This window comes from Anser brachyrhynchus (assembly GCF_964034855.1).
Source record: "Anser brachyrhynchus genome assembly, chromosome: 1".
Taxonomy (NCBI): Eukaryota; Metazoa; Chordata; class Aves; order Anseriformes; family Anatidae; genus Anser; species Anser brachyrhynchus.
In genome coordinates, this window is record NC_137694.1 from 150,701,148 (window position 1) to 150,721,120 (window position 19,973).

The 19,973-nt window shown below is 48.8% G+C and overlaps 2 long non-coding RNA genes across 28 annotated transcripts in view; one reads left to right on the top strand and one right to left on the bottom strand.

Annotated features, from left to right (window-relative positions):
- The window catches only part of LOC308185725, a 42,789-nt gene that overhangs the window by 12,753 nt on the left and 10,063 nt on the right, over positions 1–19,973 (bottom strand). For 5 of the 27 annotated variants that reach the window (XR_013943695.1, XR_013943696.1, XR_013943697.1 and 2 more), the window contains exons 1-4: positions 14,563–14,717; positions 13,379–13,493; positions 12,090–12,203; positions 5,583–11,416 (exon numbers count right to left, since the gene is read on the bottom strand). This is a non-coding gene — a long non-coding RNA (uncharacterized lncRNA). Of the gene's footprint in view, positions 1–5,582; positions 11,417–12,089; positions 12,204–13,378; positions 13,494–14,156; positions 14,365–14,562; positions 14,718–16,337; positions 16,979–17,607; positions 17,672–19,973 lie in introns of those variants that run through there. The other 22 variants (XR_013943681.1, XR_013943682.1, XR_013943677.1 and 19 more) reach the window with 18 other exon arrangements.
- LOC308185794 lies at positions 17,813–19,745 on the top strand. Its single transcript, XR_013943759.1, has 2 exons — positions 17,813–17,928; positions 18,019–19,745. It is a non-coding gene; the product is annotated as an uncharacterized lncRNA (long non-coding RNA).

Here is a 19,973-nt window from a genome sequence, read left to right on the forward strand (position 1 = left end):
GCAGTTTAACCTGCGTGATCGTGGAGAGGACATGAAAAAATGGGATGGAAAAATCTACCTTGACCCTAGAGGTACACGAATTGCAAGGAGAACAATTGCAAAAGCAGTGTCTTCTGAGAAAACTGCTGCTCCAGTTTCCATGGGCAGTCATCCAGACACAGTAACGAATACTGTGACCAGGACCAGATGAGCTGTGCCTCCAGCCAAGTGGAGAAAAGGACAACCAGGTTTATCTGACTGTGTGGACTCAATGGCCTGGAACATCAGCCCCACAGGGCTTTAAGACTCTAGCGGGCACCAGTGTACCCTAATGCCAGCAAGCTAGAAAGCAGCAGACCCCATCTGTGTTTCTGGAGTGACAGGGGGATCCCGACAGCTAACTGTACTTGAACTTGAAGAGAGGGTAACTGGGAAGGAGTGGCAAATGCACCCCACTGTGACTGGCCCCAAGGCTGCAGGCATGCTTGACATAGACTATCACAGGAGAGGGTACTTCAATAATCCAAAAGTTACCAGTGGGCTATTGGCATAACTGTCTTGGATACACAGCAAATTAAGTAGTTGTCCTTCCTTTTGGAGGACCCTTTTGCTGTTGGATTGCTCTAAGTCCAATAACCCTCAGCAAGGAGGGGGGGGGGCAGATACATAGTACTTAAGCTTTCTGACAGGTTACACCAGAACAAATAGCCCCAAACAGCCTGTTTTAGCCTCAAATGCAATGCACTGCAGCATGTCCCAAGCCAACAGGTGTAAAGTCAGTTCTTACTCTGTGACATTAGTCAAGACTGGCTCTTATCCCTGCTACCTTGTTAGCGTAGCAACCACATAACCACCAAGTGATTATATGAAGGGGCTTTATTCAGCGCTGGAAGCCGGGGCAGGTGCCCAAATCTGGCTTCAAGTCCCATTACTTCCCAACTATTATTTATACATTCAACATTACGTAAGGCATACATATTCATTACAGGTGGTAACATCAGCCTCGCATTCCATTCTAATTAGCTCCCCTCCCCTTTGCACGTGCGTGGCGCTCTCTGGTGGTCGTCCAGGTGGTCGTCCAGGTGGTCGTCCAGATGAAGTAAGGACTCTCTCTCTCCACTAAACTTTTCACCTTTCTCACTCGACGCATGCTCCCTCCGCTCCTTGGTTCTGCTTCAACTCATTTCAGCATTTCCAGGTCCTTATCCAAGGTCAGGTTGTACCTGTTCCCTCCCAGGGTTCCCCTTCAAGGATTCATTTGACTGTTCAGTATACGCCCTAAGTTTCCCAGTATACATAGATTAATTGATAATGTAAGTACATTTGGCAATACTTAATTATACTTAATGACCCATCACCTAAGAGACATTAATAAAACATCCACTCGATTCTCCGTAACACTAACAACGTGACCATGGCTCAAAGGATCTACCTTAAAGGCAGGGTAAACAGCTTTCTGGGGAGATGTTAGAGGCATGCATGACCTACAGGCACTCCTGCCATCCAATACAGATGAGCAGTCTCCATTCCAGGCTGTGACAGGCTTCTGCACAGATGGGAAACTGCAGTGACTAAGGGCCAAGGATAATGATGTGGGATGCTCACAATCAAGTGATCAGCTGCGCTTAGAACAAGTTTATGAAAGGCAGGTCCTGCCCAGCTCATTTGTGGACATCATCTACTAGAATCTTAGTAAAGCTTTTGAGAGTTTCCCGCGGTATTCTCCACCAAATGCCCTGCATGACAGCAGGGTGACATCCTGGTGACAGCAGACCCTGGCTGAACCTCGCCCTTCACCTCAGGACCCGCTCCCATCCCCTCGCACGCCAGGCGCAGGGGCTGCACCTCCCCACTTGTAACGGCGCTACTTCAGCCTCGGGGTTTCACCACGGGCTCAAAAGCCCGAGAAGCCCCCAGCACCCGCGGGGAAGAGGAACGGGAAGGAGCAGGCAGACACGCAGAGCCACGGCAAACCTGGGCACCGTCCTCACCTCCAGCACCACCTCCAGTCCTGAGTCTCCGCCCTTAGCCCTCACACGCTAATTATGCTAAGTACACCCAGAATGCTAATTAGCCGCATGCACAGTCTGTGTTCCAGAACCTTCTGGAAAGGGCGGGGGCGGGCGCTGTTGCTGAGGTGTTCCCTGCCCCCAGGCTGTCAGAGCCACGGCTCTGCAGGTGGCAGGTGGTTGCTGGGGGGTGCCCTGAAAAAGGGCTGTCCTGCCTTCGCGAGGTCCGCTCTTCTCAGCCAAATTGAAATGGATTGAGCTCCTTTCCTACCAAGTGTGTCACACGTCATCCTTTTCTCCTTGGTCTCTCACAGGCACCACGGGCTGGGGATGCCTACACCCCTGGCCTGGCTCCAGCAGCTGGCACCCAGCGCACTCATCAGTCCACCCGGTAGCTGGCTGTCCGCGCTCGAAGTCATACAATCCTACAATCATTTTGCTCAGAAAATAAATAAAGACAAAACCTTTAAACCTTGAACAGTTGTGTTTGCCCTTTCCTGGCTTCCCTCTGCCTCCTTGCCAGGCTTGGCCACCACCTGGCACGTGTGTGCAAAACCCACCACTGGTGTCACCTTAGCTGTCCTGGGTTTTTCTTTCTCCCTGAAGGAATTGTCCAGCAGTTCTTGGCCTTACTCTCAGACAGTTCTGCTGAAAGTCTTTGGTTTCTTACCTTTAGCCTGGACTTTGTAAATACCGTAAAGCAAGAGAACCGAGGTCCGTGTGTCTGTGGGCACGAGAAGCAGACTGAGACAGGGAATAAGGAAAGCATGTCGATTTTGCAGCTTTTAGCTAACCCAGGGAGTATGCTGTATATTAACAAAAAGGACAGGACCGAGGCATGGTGTACGAGGATGGGATGACCCTAAAAGATAATGGAAGAAGAGACTTCGTACACACACATAAAAGAACCAGAAAGAACTGGCTTGGACTGCTGGAGTATGTAAAAGGATTGAAGAGTCAAAAGTTTAGCAGCGAGGAAGACTTCTGGCCTTCAAAAGACCACCAGAGTACGCTGGACTACCACCCTAGGACTCCAGCATGCATGCGAATAGGGGCGGGAACTTATGTTAATAATTCTTTGGATACCTAATGAATATGCAAGAGACTGCCCATTTATATGCAAGTCTGCCCATTTATAGTTTGATTGCACTGGTTGCACCGGTGTCCACTCAAGCCTTATACTTCTGCAGGTCTGATGTGCCAGACCACTGAATCCACGCTGTCCAATAAACCTGGTTGTCCCTTTCCTCCACCTGTTCTATATCCAAGTATCATGTCCTCCAAGCTCAAGATTGATGTATCCCTATGAGCAAGAAGGCAGGCAAAGGGGGCAGGAGATCTCCCTGGATGAGCAAGGAGATCCTGGCAAAACTCAAACAGGAGGAGGAATGTGGAAAAAGAAAGCATGTGGAAAAAGGGCCAGGCCACTTGGGAGGAATTTATGAGCATTGTCAGAGTATGCAGGGATGCGATGAGGAAGGTCAAGGCCCATTTGAAAATCTGTCACGGGATGTCAAGGACAACAAGAAAAGCTTCTTCAGATATATCAATAGTAAGAGTAAGACTAGGGAAAATGTGGGCCTGCTGCTGAATGGGGTGGGTGCCCTGGCGACAAATTATACAATGAAGGCAGAGTTACTGATTACCTTCTTTGCTTCTGGCTTCACTGCTAAGAGCAACCCTCAGGAATTTCAGAACCTAGAGACGAGAGGAAGTCTGGAGAAAGGAGGACTTTACGTTGGTTGAGGAAGATCGGGTTAGAGATCATTTAGGCAAACCTGACACCCACAAATCCATGAGCCCCAATGGGATGCACCCGTGAGTGCTGAGGGAGATGGCAGATGTTACTGGCCACCCTCCATCATCTTTGAAAGGTTATGGAGAACAGGAGAGGTGCCTGAGGATTAGAAGAAATCCAGTATTACACCAGTCTTCAAAAAGGGCAAGAAGGAGAACCCAGGCAACTACAGGCCAGTCAGCCTCACCTCCATCCCCAGAAAGTTAATGGAGCATCTCATCCTGGAGGTCGTCTCCAAGCACGTGGAGGATTAGAAAGGTGATCAGTAGTCAGCATGGACTCACCGAGGGGAAATCATGCTTAACTGATCTGATAGCCTTCTGTGGCGGGATGACTGGATGGGTAAATGAGGGGAGAGCAGCGGATGCTGTCTACCTTGACTTCAGCAAGGTTTTTGACGCTATCTCCCATAACATCCTCATTGACGAGCTCAGGAAGTGTGGCCTAGATGAGTGGACAGTGAGGTGGATCGGAAACTGGCTGGATGGCAGAGCTCAGAGGGCTGTGCTCAGTGACACTGAGTCTAGTTGGAGGCCTGTAGCTAGTGGTGGATTAAGTTCATGGTCAGTGTAATATGAGCACGTATTATATACAAACCAACAGAACCATCAACAAACTTAGGCCAGCCCCCAGAGATAACGAACAACACGAAAGGAATTAGAAAAACAAACTTGAAAGCACATAAAACCGCACAGTGAATGAAAAAAAAAGTCAACATTGTGACCAACTTCTATTAAACTAATATAAGGAGTATAATAAATACGTTTTAACACATTTTGGTCAGATCTGTTATCTCAACCCTTCATGCCCCGCATTGGACACCAAAAGGACTATTGTGGTTACTGCCTACCAACCCAGTTTTATTGTTCTGCATGACACCACATGGTATGGAATATCCCTTGGGTAGGTCGGGGTCAGCTGTCCTATTTCTGTCTCCTGCAAGCTCCTTGTGCACCCCCAGCCCCTCGCTGTCAGGGCAGCACAAGAAGCTGAACAGTCCTCGGCTCTGTTTAAGTAGTGCTCTGCAACACCTAAAACATCAGTGGATTATCAGCATTATTCTCATACTAAAAAACACAGCACCATACCAGCTATTCCGAGGAAAATTAACTCTATTTCAGCCAAAACCAGGGCAATCAGAAAAATCATGTACTTTTATTGTAAGGAATCTGGTGCTATGATTCAGGAGATCTGAGCTGTAGCATGGTATACGAGGACCCATCAGCACACATGAGCAGTGTCAGAAATACTTTGTTGGTTTATTTGTCTGTTTGTTTTTGTTTGTTTCAAGTTTTAAGATAAAACTATTTGACAGATGAATGATATGACTCCCTTTAAGATGTCACCTAATGAAGTTGTTCAGAAAAAGCTAATTCTGACTCTAACTTTTCATCAAAACCGGAATAAAATCTGATGAAGGTGGTGATTTTTTTCTTTTGATTTTACTAAATTGGCTAGGAATAACTGAAAATCAGCACTGAAGTGTTAATGGAAGTCACATATTACAGTTGTTGGAGAAAAAATAAGGTGTTCACTGGAAACTAGAATGGATTCATTTCCATGTTTTTTCTTTCTGAACCCAGTCTGTCCTAGAATCCCTCCATCACTTCTGCTAGTCTGCCTTTAAACTAGAAAGGGTAGCCAGACTTACAATATTTTTACATATGAGCAGAAACCTGTTACTACAGAACAAGTTTTCTAAAATAAAACTCTGTTTATACGTTTTCCTAAAAAGCTCTTTAAGATTTAGAATCATAGAATGGCTCAGGTTGGAAGGGACCTTAAAGATCACCTACCTGGCTGCAACCCCCCTGCAATGGGCAGGGACACCACCCACTAGATCAGGTTGCCCGGGGCCTCATCTGACGTGGTCTTGGACAACTCCAGGGATGGTGCATCCACAGCCTCTCTGGATACCTAATGAATATGCAAGAGACTTACGGGGAAGTGAGATGAATATATATATATGCCATTAATATAAGCACCCCGGCAGTAACCCTTGGTGTGTGTGTTAGGCAGAGTGATCCCCCCCACACCCGGCGCTGTAATAAAGAATACCTGCTTAATAACTTTGGTTATGGAGTTTTCACTGCATCAGATTCAAGCTGTCCAGGTCCCTCTGCAGGGCCTTCCTACCCTCTGGCACATCGACACTTCCCCCCAGTTTGGTGTCACTGCAAACTTACTGAGGGTGCACTCAGTTCCCTCATCCAAATCATCAATAAAGATATTAAACAGGATGGCCCCCAACACTGACCCCTGGGGATCACCACTCGTGACCGGTCGCCAGCTGGATTTCACTCCATTCACCACCATCCTCTGGGCCTGGACATCCAGCCAGTTTTTTACCCAGCAAAAATGAACGTGTCCAAGCCATGGGCTGCCAGCTTCTCCAGGAGAAGACTGTGGGAGATGGGTCAAAGGCCTTGCTGAGGTCTGGGTAGACTTCATCAAGAGCCTTTCCCTCATCCACCACGTGGGTCACCTGGTGATAGAAGGAGATGAGGTTGGTCAGGCAGGACTTGCCTTTCATGAACCCATGCTGACTGGGCCTGATCCCCTGGTTGTCCTGCACATGCTGTGTGATTGCACTCAGGAGAATCTGTTCCATCACCTTCCCTGGCACCCACCGAGGTCACGCTGACAGAAGCGTACCAGCTACTATGAGGAAAATTAACTCTATCCTAACTGAAGCCAGAACAGCTGGGAGTCATGGAGTCTTGGTGCGATATTGCTGCTAGTGCACTGTCATGGTAGCAATCAGCACCTGCTGAGGGTTCTTTGACCTTCAGCAACCCCACAACACAAGGCTCCTCCAACAGGGAAGACAGCTGCTTAATTTTCTCTTTCACCAAGGCAGCTATGCCAAAAGCCCACCAGTACCCTGCTGGGTCCCTGAAGTAGCCTCTTCTGAGGTAGTCTATGCCAAGGATGCATGGAGCCTTGGGGCCAGTCACAGTGGGGTGCTTTTGCCACTCCTTCCCAGTTAGGCTCCTTTCAGCCTCCAATACAGTTAGCTGTTGGGATCCCACATCACTCCAGAAATATAAATGGGGTCTGCCCATTTATAGTTTGATGGCATTAGGGTACACTGTGCACCGGTGTCCACTCAAGCCTTATACTTCTGCGGGTCTGATGTGCCAGACCACTGAATCCACTTCATTGGAGTGGCTTGGCATGTGAAATAGCATGTGCTAGGCAATGCTGACAGTGTCTTGAAGAGGGAAGACCCAGGTAGATTGGAGGAAGGAGGAACAATGGCCAAAATGGCCATGGCCATTGTAGATTTGCCAATAGCTCTTGTCCAGCTCTGGGCAATCTTGGGTTGTCCTGTTAGTCTGTGCCATGCACTCAGAATGTTCTCCTCAGGCTAGCTGTCGGAGGCAGCCAGACAGTGGTGATAACCCCTGCCTAGGAACAGGCAAAGCGAGATCAGTGCCCTTCAAGGCCATCAAGTACAACTGTCAACCTGACTTATCAAATCTCCTCACTAAGCCATGTGTACTGCCACATCCATGTCTCTTAAATCCTCCAGGGTTGGGGGAGCACCGCCACTTCCTGTGGCAGCCCATTGCAATGGTTGACCACCTCCCTCTGTGAAGAAATTCTTCCCTTTATCCAACGTAAACCTGCCCAGGTGCAGCTTGAGACTGTTTCCTTGGGTCCTATTGCTTGTCACCCAAGGAGAGTGACATCATCCTGGCTGGCTGGTCTCCCATCAGCCTCTTTCTCTGCAGACTAAGAAACCCCAACAACCCTTGTTCCCTTGGCTGCTTCTCATTCGTCTTGTCTTCCGATCCCTTCACCAGCTTTGTTCTCTGTGCACGCTTCGGAGCGTGTATCCTCCCTGCAGTGAGAAGCCAAGTGCCCTCTGGTAAATTCATGTCCCAATGTTTCCATGTCCCAGCACCCAATGCATGTGACGTGGTCTTTAACAGTCTGTTTTCTCTCTTAACCTTTCCAGAGGCTTGTTGGTGAGTTGCCAGGCCTCACCATACTGATATCCCAGCCAGCGCCCCCTATTCAGGGAGACTTCACTTTCATGGCTCCTTTGATCACACACAGCGCAGGTTTCAACACTCACAGGTGGTGACCTGTGTTGATGGCCTCAATGGTCAGGTCTACCCCTCGATCACAAGCACAACTTCCTGCATGTGGCATCCCTCCCCCTATGTCCTGATACTTCATGGGCCCACTGAGCTACAAACAGCTCAGCCTTACCATCCCCTGTAGAGATCCACGTGAGACACTTGAGTTCCCAAAGCTTAGTCCACCTCTTTATTATGATGTTTTCTGGGGGCATGACTCTTGGGCACGTGAGCATCTCTGTTACGTATCTTTTCTACTGAGGCAGCAATATCCTCCTACACTAGAGCAGCACAGGTAGGTTTACCTCTGTGCTGCCAGTTGGTCTGCTTCCATTGCTGTAGCTACCCCCGCAGAGCATTTGCCACCTCATTGCAGATGTTCTGTAAGGTCACAGTGGGCCCCATGAATTCATGCAGAGGTCCTGTAGCACGTCCTGTCATAGCCACCTTGTGCTCGTGGCCTAGAGGGTGCAAAGCAGGTTCTGGCTGCTGGCAAGTGGTAGCATGGGGCAAGCACAGGGGATTGCTACTCCCAGCTGCTGCCTGCTCTTCCTTCTCTCTCTCTCTCTGTTCTCCTCCTCTTGGTGGCCCCATGTCCCGGGGAGACCTTGAGTATCCCATGGTTAGGACTGCGCCCAGGTAGGGTTGGCAGTGAGGGATGCTCTGGCAATGCTGGCTCTGGGCCCAGCACCACGTTCTTGGGGCTGCCTGGCAAGCAGTCTTGGCTGGCAGGGCCATAAGGGAAGCCGTTGGCGCTAATGGGAGCTTTGCTGCCCTGTGCCTGGTTACTGCAGGGTGGGGGGCAATGGCTCTTGAGCATCTCCCCATATCCCAGCTTGGGGCCTCAGGGATGGCCTGGAGGGGAAGAGCTCAGCTGCTGTTGACTCCAGGCACAACAGCCTTTCTCCTGTTCCCCTGCAGCACTCCCCTAACAACGCCAGGTCTCCCTGCCAGGTCCCCAGCCCACAGCCGAGAAGCGCAGATGGCGTGGTGCTGGGTGAGCCATCTGCTGGCCAGCGCGCCCTGGACTGTGAGCAGCGCAATGACACCCTGTTGTCCTCTGCAGCTCCCTGTTCAGTTTTTCCTGCTTCGGGGAACGTAACAGGCCCCCCGGTAGGCAAGCACAGCCTTGTCTGTCCAGCGGGTCTTTGAGTGCTGGTGCCTATTGCCCTGAGTCAGCATCTGGGGAGCTGCTGGGTCCCACGTGTGGATCCCATCGTCCCTGTGCTGTCACTGCACATCCCGTGTAATGAAGCCTATTAGAGTGTGTCACGAAGGCTTTCCTCTTCTGTACTCCATTGCAGGTTCTCACGTAGGCAGCGCTTATTCAGCTTCTCCCCCGAAAACTGGTTCTGAGCCTTGGGGGAATCCCAGGGGTGAGTTGCCTATATTGCTGTCCTTGGGTGTTTGTCTGGGCCCTGGTCAGGGCTCGCCCAACGTTAGCCACTTGTGGCTTCCACGGCATTACGTGATCCCCTTCCAGTCTCTGCAGCCCCTTTCCAGGGGAGCCTAGCACAACATGAAGAGAAAAACTTGGTTGTCTTTGCTTGCTTACAGCTCTGCCTGCAGGCCGCCCATCTCGGCAGTACCGTTTTCTTAAGCATCAAGGCTTTTCCAGGGGTAAGCAGCCCACCTTTATTGGCTTTGCAGTGACAGCATTTATTTTCAGTCTTGTTTTCAGGGGAATGTACCTTCATACATTCTTCACTGATGCTCAGATACATGTAAGAGCAAAGTGGGAATCAAGTAAGGCTTCTTTATCTCGTGAAGCTGCATTGCAAGCTGCTGAAGCCTTGAGCTTCTTCCAGCATTGTCTGCAAAGACAGCAGCTTTTGGGGCTGAGTTTAGAGCCTGGGTGAACTCCTGGGGGTCCTTTTCCCCAGGAGCTGTGCACATGGTGAGTTTTATGCCAATACAGTTCCCGTGCTGGCATCTGGTACCACACTGCCACGTGCTCGTCAATGGAAGGGGGGAACGGGCGTCAGGCAGCATTAGTGTTTCCTGCCATTCAAACCTGAAGGAGTTTATTACAGTATGTGACAGGAGCTGTTCTCGTGTGCCTTTGGTTGCAGATGTGGCCACAGGTGCTGGCTCTGCATCTCTTCAGTGGAATCCTGATTCTGAGTCTTGGAGAGGTCACCTGGGTACATTGGCTCTATATATTTCATGAGGGAGCTGCCAGGCTACACCCAGGAGGTCAACCCAGCCACTCTGCAGGCATTTCTTAGGAAGCTGTTTATTGCAGCATTTCACACTAGCTTTCTTCCTCCATGTTTGTTTTCAGCTGTTCCCATGAAGAATGTTTCCCTCAGTTTTAGGATGGATCCTGGTTTTGAGCAACAGGGACATCCCAATTTGCAAATGCTTCTTTTGGAGTAAGAGTAAACATTTAGAGCGAAGAGAATGACAGGTGTTGGGGAGTAGTTACGAGTTCAAACTGGGTTTGCTGCCATTCAAAGCTGAAGATGTATCTTGCAGCATCTTACAGACAAAGCTGTTCTTTTTTCTGCCTTTGTTTGCAGATTTGGCCAGAAATGCTGGCTCTGCGTCTTTTCTACAGAATAGGGGTATGGAGCATGGGAGAAATTGCATGGGTAAGGCATGCATATTCATTCCCAAAGACACTGCTGGAGATAACCCTCATTCAGCCTCTCCCTCACGAGTGGGCTCTTGCTCAGGATGACTGTACCTGGTCATCCTTGTCCTCTAGCGCTAACACATGAGAATGAGGGAAAGCAACCAAGTGAAGATAACTGCTCGGACTTGCCAAAGACACTGCGAGATTGTCAGTGGTACAGAACTCCTAAAAGCGTGTGACTGTCCCATTTCCTCCAGGGGCTGGCGGTGAAAAAAATGCAGAGGTTTCAGATCACAAACGGGTGCCAGAGCGCATCGCAGTTGTGGTGCTGGCCATCCTTGTGTGTCTGTTCCTTCTGGCAGCTTTGGGCTACTCAGTGAAGTGGTTGCTGAAGATGAGACAACGGTGAGTAGGTTTTTCCCAGCAGTCTCTGCCAGATTGCTGCTCTGTGCAGGGAAGCATTTCTAGCGAGAACATCCTGGAGCACAAGGAGCTCTGGGCAGCTCTTTGCTGGGATTTCTGCTGAGAGACTTCTTTAATGTTAGCCTGTCGATTCGTATTAACGCATTTTCTTTTTGAAAACCCTTCTGTTCTGTTGCAGAGAACCATTGCTGGGTGAACCTTCCTTTCCCTTGTGGAGTAAAGATCCAGACAACGTGGAAAAAGAAAGAAAAATGGAGGAAATCGCAAAAGAGACCGAAAGTCTGTTATAGGTTTTAAGGTATATAAGGTTAAGATGAACTTTTACTGTGTGCTCCTGCTTGCAGGATGCCCACCATTGCCATAGCAAATAAAACAGCTTCACAGAAGACCCAGTCTGAAAAAAAAAATTCTTCTCACATTACGATAAGCAGATCAGGGGTCAGTGGAAGTTTCAGCTGTCTTCCTCATTTTGGGACAGTGAAGAAATACAGGACGAGCAGTGCAAAATCCGCAAGAACAAAAAATCGCAGGCCCTCTAGTCCTGAGAGAAGGAAAAAAAAGGAAAACTGCAGGCATGCTTGACATAGACTATCACAGGAGAGGGTACTTCAATAATCCAAAAGTTACCAGTGGGCTATTGGCATAACTGTCTTGGATACACAGCAAATTAAGTAGTTGTCCTTCCTTTTGGAGGACCCTTTTGCTGTTGGATTGCTCTAAGTCCAATAACCCTCAGCAAGGAGGGGGGGGCAGATACATAGTACTTAAGCTTTCTGACAGGTTACACCAGAACAAATAGCCCCAAACAGCCTGTTTTAGCCTCAAATGCAATGCACTGCAGCATGTCCCAAGCCAACAGAGGTGTAAAGTCAGTTCTTACTCTGTGACATTAGTCAAGACTGGCTCTTATCCCTGACCTGGCTCTTATCCTGTACCTGACCATGGCTCAAAGGATCTACCTTAAAGGCAGGGTAAACAGCTTTCTGGGGAGATGTTAGAGGCATGCATGACCTACAGGCACTCCTGCCATCCAATACAGATGAGCAGTCTCCATTCCAGGCTGTGACAGGCTTCTGCACAGATGGGAAACTGCAGTGACTAAGGGCCAAGGATAATGATGTGGGATGCTCACACAGGCCTAGATACCCACAGCTGCAGGGAGCCTTTGCCTGTGATGTCAGTGCCCTCCAAGTCAACAGGTGTTCAAGATTTACCTCTGCCATCCCTTGGATGACCCCATGAACAGTAGTGCACTTGCAACGGGGGGGGCTGAACCATCACTACCACCAGTTGTCTCATCTTCAGGCAAAGAACGTTTCCTGGCAACCCTAGGTTGATCACAAGTGCAATGAACTATTACAAATCTTCAAAATTCAAAAGAAGAATTAACAAGGATTTTTAGATTATTCCTTTGGACGTACATGGGGTAGCTGACCCAGTGCCGACATGGAAGCAACATCGTGAACAACATCAACTCTGAGCAATTAAAAATTAAGAAGCCATCTAAGAAAATTTTATCTCCTTCTCTAAGTTAGGAAAGCTCAACTACCTCATAGTACAGTATGTTTGCATTTTATCATCTTGGGAACACCCACTAGGAAATAGAGATGCACACTATAGTACCCGTTTTTCAGAGAGCGAATTACACATTCAGGGTAGGGGACTGATGTCAGCACATATCCATAAGCTGAATTTACTTCATGGATCCCATTTCTGCTCAAGGCCCTGCATGTTTTCTCCTGTTATACCAGATTCAGAGCACAAATGCCAAGGCCTCCGAACCCTATAGGGGGAGAGGGGTACTTCTCTTTATAGGAAGAGAAATCCACGTGATTATTTTAGTTAAAACAAGTTGTGGAAAGATCCTCTCTTCCTGCTAATGTGTCTTGTTTTGGACAGAATTTCTCAACCCTTCCAAATACAATTTTTATCGGGAATGGCCACTCATCTTTGGTCACTGTGAGCACTGTCATTTCCAGTATGCCACATTTCATAACCATTTTCCATGTTGAAGTGTTTGAAGTGCCCACGTGTTTTTTTTTAAACAATAGTTGAAAGTTTAGACGATGAAAAATTAGTGATAATTAAGCTACAATTTTTAGATAGCTTTAAGTAGAGCTCTAGTCCTCTGTGACATTTAATGCACGTTTCCTAATGCTGACCTTAAAAACCAGCCGAGGGCATTATTTATGCTCATTTCTATCTTCCTCCAAATGAGCAGCCTCAGAAATGATCGAGCCCATTTCACACACAACTGAAGGTAATTCTCGGAAGCACCCAATTCATTTTGAACATCACCTTTTGGCTCCTTGAACCTTAAAATACTCCCTTCAACTTCTAACAAGGTCTTACTAACTTCATAGAGGAAGAGTTGAAAGTGCTTGAAAATATGAAAACATTTTAGTGTAACAGCAGAGTCACAGGAAGCCAGAGCAAATAGTCCTAGAGGACTTCTAAACAGGATTTGCAACCACAACCCGGTCCACCCAATTGGAAGGGTTACCTTTATACTTGCATTCTTTCACCAGATGAGCAGCAAGGGTGCCTCAGCCAACATTTTCACTTTTGTTCAGAAGTTACCATTCTCTTCGTAACATCGTTGGACCAAAACCTAAGACCTGCAGAGTTGGAAACAGACAATCAATTGCAAGTAAAAGGACAGATGAGCAGAAGCATACTGGCTCACAGAAAACAGAGGTAAGGAATGTTGAAGAAACAAGTGATGGATAGTCGCTCACAAAAGGAAAGAAGGGCACAGTAGACAAGAGCAGACATCTTGAAAGACACCAAACAATGACCCAAGGAAAGCAGAGAAAAAGAGCCAAAGGAAAATTTGAGCAGTGTAGGACAGGAGATTTCTGTCACCACAGTTATATTACTTCAGCTCTTTGTAGAGCAACTGCTGTTAGATATTTCCTTCCACAAGAAATCAGAACAGCAGCTAAATCAGCTGAAATTTATTGTATTAAAAATGCAATTGGACAATTGTTTGACCAGTTTCAATATTACAGGTAACACAAGATTAAGCTGTCACAGTACTATTACTATGTGTATGAAACCTTGTGGTACCATGGAGAGTGAAAGCCAGTTGTTTGCCTTTGAGATTCATGCCACAAAAATGAAGTAGTTACGCATCTAGAATTCCTCTCACTCTAGAAAGAGAAATTCCCCAAAATAGTCAGGAGATGAAATGACCATTTTTTTCAGAGTAGCATGCAGAGTGTTCCCCCAACTCCCCAAAAAAGTAAACAAGGCTAAGTGACTTCACTACCTAAACCTACCATCATTCTTGTCTTTAGAAGAGGACAGGTGCATTCTGGAAGTGCCACATCACCTTTGTTTGCCTCCCCACCAGACTCATTTCTCCATTTAGAAGGCCTAGAGGAGTTCTGAGATTCTTGATGCATTTTAGGGAAGATGGAGAAGCCTTGAAGGACTGTTTCAAAGATGCCGGTAACTCAGTTCTTGAACTATGGAGTTGGTCAAGAGCTGCCAGGAAGGTGCTTTGTTCAGAAAGCACAGGTTACGACCATAACCACGTTACCCAACAACCCCTCACCAAACACCCTACTATTAAAATACTGAAAAGCCCTGTCATTTGCATTGCCCTTGTACCTGACTGTTAGAAAACATGGGCTTCACAAGCAATATACTCCAAGTCTTTCCCACTTCCTTAAACCACATTACCTCTTTGCCTTCAGGAAGAAACAGTTGATTGGATCTATTCTGCAATTCCCTAGGGAATAAAGAAACAGCTCTATATTTTCAAACCATCTTTAGGGGACACCAAACAAGAAAGGTCTGGCATGGGGAAGAGAAGCCTTTACTAGTTGATTGTCTTATTTTCTCAATCTAAAACAAGCAGAAGAAATAATGCAGCACAGCAACAGTCTCTCAGATCCACCCTTAATCTTGGTGGTGGAGCACATGCACACATTTCAGTCATTTACAGGCAAAATATTTGGGAGATTCAAGTACATGAAAGCTCCTGCAAACCAAACAAACTCCAGACATCAGTAACAGAATAGGAAATGATTTCAAGAAGAGCAGTTAGCTAGCATCCAGATAGCATAAAAATACAGTGAACATTACCATTTCATTACCTGAAAATGTGTAAAGGCACACTCTAAATGAAGAAACACCCATGTCAAAATGTTTACAGACACTTCTGACTAACTGATGTTTCTAAGTGAGCAATTACCTATTGCCACATTTACATAAAGGCTTGACCTTTGTAAGTAAAAAAAAAATCACAGAATCATCTAGGTTGGAAGAGACCTCCAAGATCACATAGTCCAACCTCTGACCCAACACTAACAAATCCTCCACTAAACCATATCACTAAGCTCTACATCAGAACACCTCTTAAAGACCTCCAGGGATGGCGACTCAACCACTTCCCTGGACAGCCCATTCCAATGCCTAAAAACCCTTTCAGTAAAGAAGTTCTTCCTAATATCCAACCTAAGCCTCCCCTAGCACAACTTTAGCCCATTCCCCCTCATCCTGTCACCAGGCATGTGGGAGAATAGACCAATCCCCCACCTTGCTATTCTTCCTATCAGTGACAGATTTCCCTTCTGGGTCCAAGTATTGCATTTCTCTCCTCATGGGAGAAGTGGGGCTAACATTTTTAACAGCTCTTAAGCCACAACTAGCTTGTTTGGTTTTGCCCTGAATTAGTAGAAGGTAGCTATGTTCTCAGCAGTAACAGCCCTTCTTACCACATGCTTTTCTGTTCTGGGCTGCTATTTGCTGCTCCCACTATAACCTATGTCAAATATTGCCGTTTTTGAAATAAGCTGACCTTCACTGCTGGTCTGGCCTGCATTATTGTTTGACACAGAAACAAATGCTGAGGTTACCTGCTTCCACATCTTAGGCCCAAGCATTCTCACGAGTATGGGGCTGCCCCAGGAGATCCAGAGCACTGGCAGAGCCAGTTCCCCTGTAGTTCAGGAGCCTCTGCACAAAGAACCATCGCAGCTGTGCATGGGGGTACAGCCTCTTTAGAACACTGACCTGTTCTCACTGCAGACATTAAAGTGTGCACGGCACACATTTGAAGATGCTAATATTAAGTGAAGTGAAGGACATGGCCACCTCCTCCAGGACTGCTCCTGCCTGGCTTCTTGTGCCCAGGGACCCCTCTGCCCAGGCTGAGTAATGCAGCTCCACTTTCCCAAGTGGAAATGCTAACACAGTTGAGCACAGTTACAAGAGACACACAAGTCACCAAGCTACCTGAACCAAAGGCAATCTTTAACACAACTCATGGAAACCTAAGACTCAGTCAAGTCCCCTTCTTCCTCTCCCAACTAGGGAGGATACAAGTCCACTACTGCAGGCACACATACAGCACTCCCCTTTTTCACAGGAACACACACAGTTGCAGATCCTTGAATACCAAGGAAGGCCCCTCTGGCAGGGGAGAGCCCCTGCCCAGCTCCCAGACCCCTTACCTACTTCACAGCTCTCCTTCTCACCAGCAGTTCCAGCTTCAACTCTCCTGCAACACTCCATCCTGGTTTGGGCTGGAAGTATCTTCCTCCCAGTACCTGGTGTGGTGCTGTGTTTTGGATTTAAAACGACCCACGCTGGTAACACACTGATGTTTTAATTGTTACAGAGCAGCGCTTTCAGAAAGCCAGAGACTTCTCAGCTTCTCATACCACCCTGCCAGTGGGCAGGCTGGGGGCACACAAGGAGCTGGGAGGGGACAGAACCAGGACAGCTGACCCTCAAGTGGTTTAAGGAATATTCCAGATGTGGGGTGACTAGCCAGAGGGTTGGAAGACCACCGTGTGGGGACAGCCTAGGAATCAGCCAGGGGGTGATGACCAATTGCATTATGCATAGCTTCTTGTGCACAGATTTTATTACCGTTCTTTCTCTTCAATGCTATTGAACTACCTTTATCTTAACCCACAAGCTTTTAGCTGTCTCCAACCCCCCTACTCCCCCCGTCCCATTAAGGGATGAAGGATGACCCAACAGCTGCATGGTGCTGAGCTGCCAGCTGGGTTAAGCTACCACACACTCACACACTGATCCCTCAAATTCACTGTGCTTGCAATACCACCCCCAAGAATTCCCCCCCAACACCTGGCCCAGACTTGAGGCCCCTGCTATTCACCCCCAGCCCAACTGAAGAGCCCACAGGTCAACACACAGCCACACCCCCACACCCCAAGCTGCAGAAGCTGCACACATCCCTCACCAGCACCAGGCGTGACCTGCAGCCTTCCTCCAGCCAACACCGTACAGCCCAGCCCTCCCCTCGCTCATGCCAGACGCCCACCCCCGACAGCTCAGCTGGGGCACACCGCTCCTGTCCCAGCACCCCCACGTACCAAACCCCACTCTGTCCCAGCACCAGGCACTGCATGAACCCAGTAAGGGGTGGCCGGCACCGCTCAGGTCCCAAGTACCCGGAGGCTACACCGACCGGGCACAACCCCGAGCCCACCACGGAGACGTCCCGGCGACGGCAGACCCTGGCTGAACCTCGCCCTTCACCTCAGGACCCGCTCCCATCCCCTCGCACGCCAGGCGCAGGGGCTGCACCTCCCCACTTGTAACGGCGCTACTTCAGCCTCGGGGTTTCACCACGGGCTCAACGACCCGCTAACGACAGCTCCGTCGCTCCACAAAAGCCCGAGGAGACCCCAGCACCCCCAGGAAAAGAGGAACGGGAAGGAGCAGGCAGACACGCGCAGAGCCACGGCAAACCTGAGCGCCGCCCTCGCCTCCAGCGCTGACACAGCCCCGCTCCCGCAGCACCGCCGAAAGCCACCCCCTACCCTCCTCGGCGCCATTTATAGGCCAGCCTCGAGTCCCCGCCCCCAGCCCTCACACGCTGATTATGCTAAGTACACCCAGAATGCTAATTAGCCGCATGCACAGTCTGTGTTCCAGAACCTTCTGGAAAGGGGTTGGGGGGGGCGCTGTTGCTGAGGTGCTCCCTGCCCCCCGGCTGTCAGAGCCACGGCTGCACAGGGGGCAGGTGGTTGCTGGGGGGTGCCCAGAAAAGGGCTGCCGTGCCTTCGCGAGGTCCGCTCTTCTCAGCCAATTTTAAATCTGTTACGCCCCTTTCCTACCAAATGTGTCACACGTCGTCTTTTTCTCCTCGGTCTCTCACAGGCACCGCGGGCTGGGGATGCCTACACCCCTGGCCTGGCTCCAGCAGCTGGCACCCAGCGCACTCATCAGTCCACCCGGTAGCTGGCTGTCCGCGCTCGAAGTCATACAATTCCAAAATCATTTTGCTCAGGAAAAAAAAATAAATAATAATAGAAAAAAGACCAAAACTTTAAACCTTGAAAAGTTGTGCTTGCCCTTTCCTGGCTTCCCTCTGCCTCCTTTCCAGGCTTGGCCACCACCTGGCACGTGTGTGCAAAACCCACCACTGGTGTCACCTTAGCTGTCCTGGGTTTTTCTTTCTCCCTGAAGGAATTGTCCAGCAGTTCTTGGCCTTGCTGGCAGACAGTTCTGCTGAAAGTCTTTGGTTTCTTACCTTTAGCCTGGACTCTGTAAATACTGTAAAGCAAGAGAGCCGAGGTCCGTGTGTCTGTGGGCACGAGAAGCAGACTGAGACAGGGAATAAGGAAAGCATGTCGATTTTGCAGCTTTTAGCTAACCCAGGGAGTATGCTGTATATTAACAAGGACAGGACCGAGGCATGGAGTACGAGGACAGGATGACCCTAAAAGATAAGGGAAGAAAAGACTTCATACACACATAATAGAACCAGAAAGAACTGGCTTGGACTGCTGGAGTCTGTAAAAGAAAGGAAGGGTCAGAAGTTTAGCAGCGAGGAAGACTTCTGGCCTTCAAAAGACCACCAGAGTATGCTGGACTGCCACCCAAGGACTCCAGCATGCATGCGAATACGGGCGGGAACCTATGTTAATAATTCTTTCGATACCTAATGAATATGCAAGAGACTTACGGGGAAGTGAGATGAATATATATATATGCCATTAATATAAGCACCCCGGCAGTAACCCTTGGTGTGTGTGTTAGGCAGAGTGATCCCCCCCCATACCCGGCGCTGTAATAAAGAATACCTGCTTAATAACTTTGGTTATGGAGTTTTCACTGCATCAGATTCAAGCTGTCCAGGTCCCTCTGCAGGGCCTTCCTACCCTCTGGCACATCGACACTTCCCCCCAGTTTGGTGTCACTGCAAACTTACTGAGGGTGCACTCAGTTCCCTCATCCAAATCATCAATAAAGATATTAAACAGGATGGCCCCCAACACTGACCCCTGGGGATCACCACTCGTGACCGGTCGCCAGCTGGATTTCACTCCATTCACCACCATCCTCTGGGCCTGGACATCCAGCCAGTTTTTTACCCAGCAAAAATGAACCTGTCCAAGCCATGGGCTGCCAGCTTCTCCAGGAGAAGACTGTGGGAGATGGGTCAAAGGCCTTGCTGAGGTCTGGGTAGACTTCATCAAGAGCCTTTCCCTCATCCACCACGTGGGTCACCTGGTGATAGAAGGAGATGAGGTTGGTCAGGCAGGACTTGCCTTTCATGAACCCATGCTGACTGGGCCTGATCCCCTGGTTGTCCTGCACATGCTGTGTGATTGCACTCAGGAGAATCTGTTCCATCACCTTCCCTGGCACCCACCGAGGTCACGCTGACAGAAGCGTACCAGCTACTATGAGGAAAATTAACTCTATCCTAACTGAAGCCAGGACAGCTGGGAGTCATGGAGTCTTGGTGCGATATTGCTGCTAGTGCACTGTCATGGTAGCAATCAGCACCTGCTGAGGGTTCTTTGACCTTCAGCAACCCCACAACACAAGGCTCCTCCAACAGGGAAGACAGCTGCTTAATTTTCTCTTTCGCCAAGGCAGCTATGCCAAAAGCCCACCAGTACCCTGCTGGGTCCCTGAAGTAGCCTCTTCTGAGGTAGTCTATGCCAAGGATGCATGGAGCCTTGGGGCCAGTCACAGTGGGGTGCTTTTGCCACCCCTTCCCAGTTAGGCTCCTTTCAGCCTCCAATACAGTTAGCTGTTGGGATCCCACATCACTCCAGAAATATAGATGGGGTCTGCCCATTTATAGTTTGATGGCATTAGGG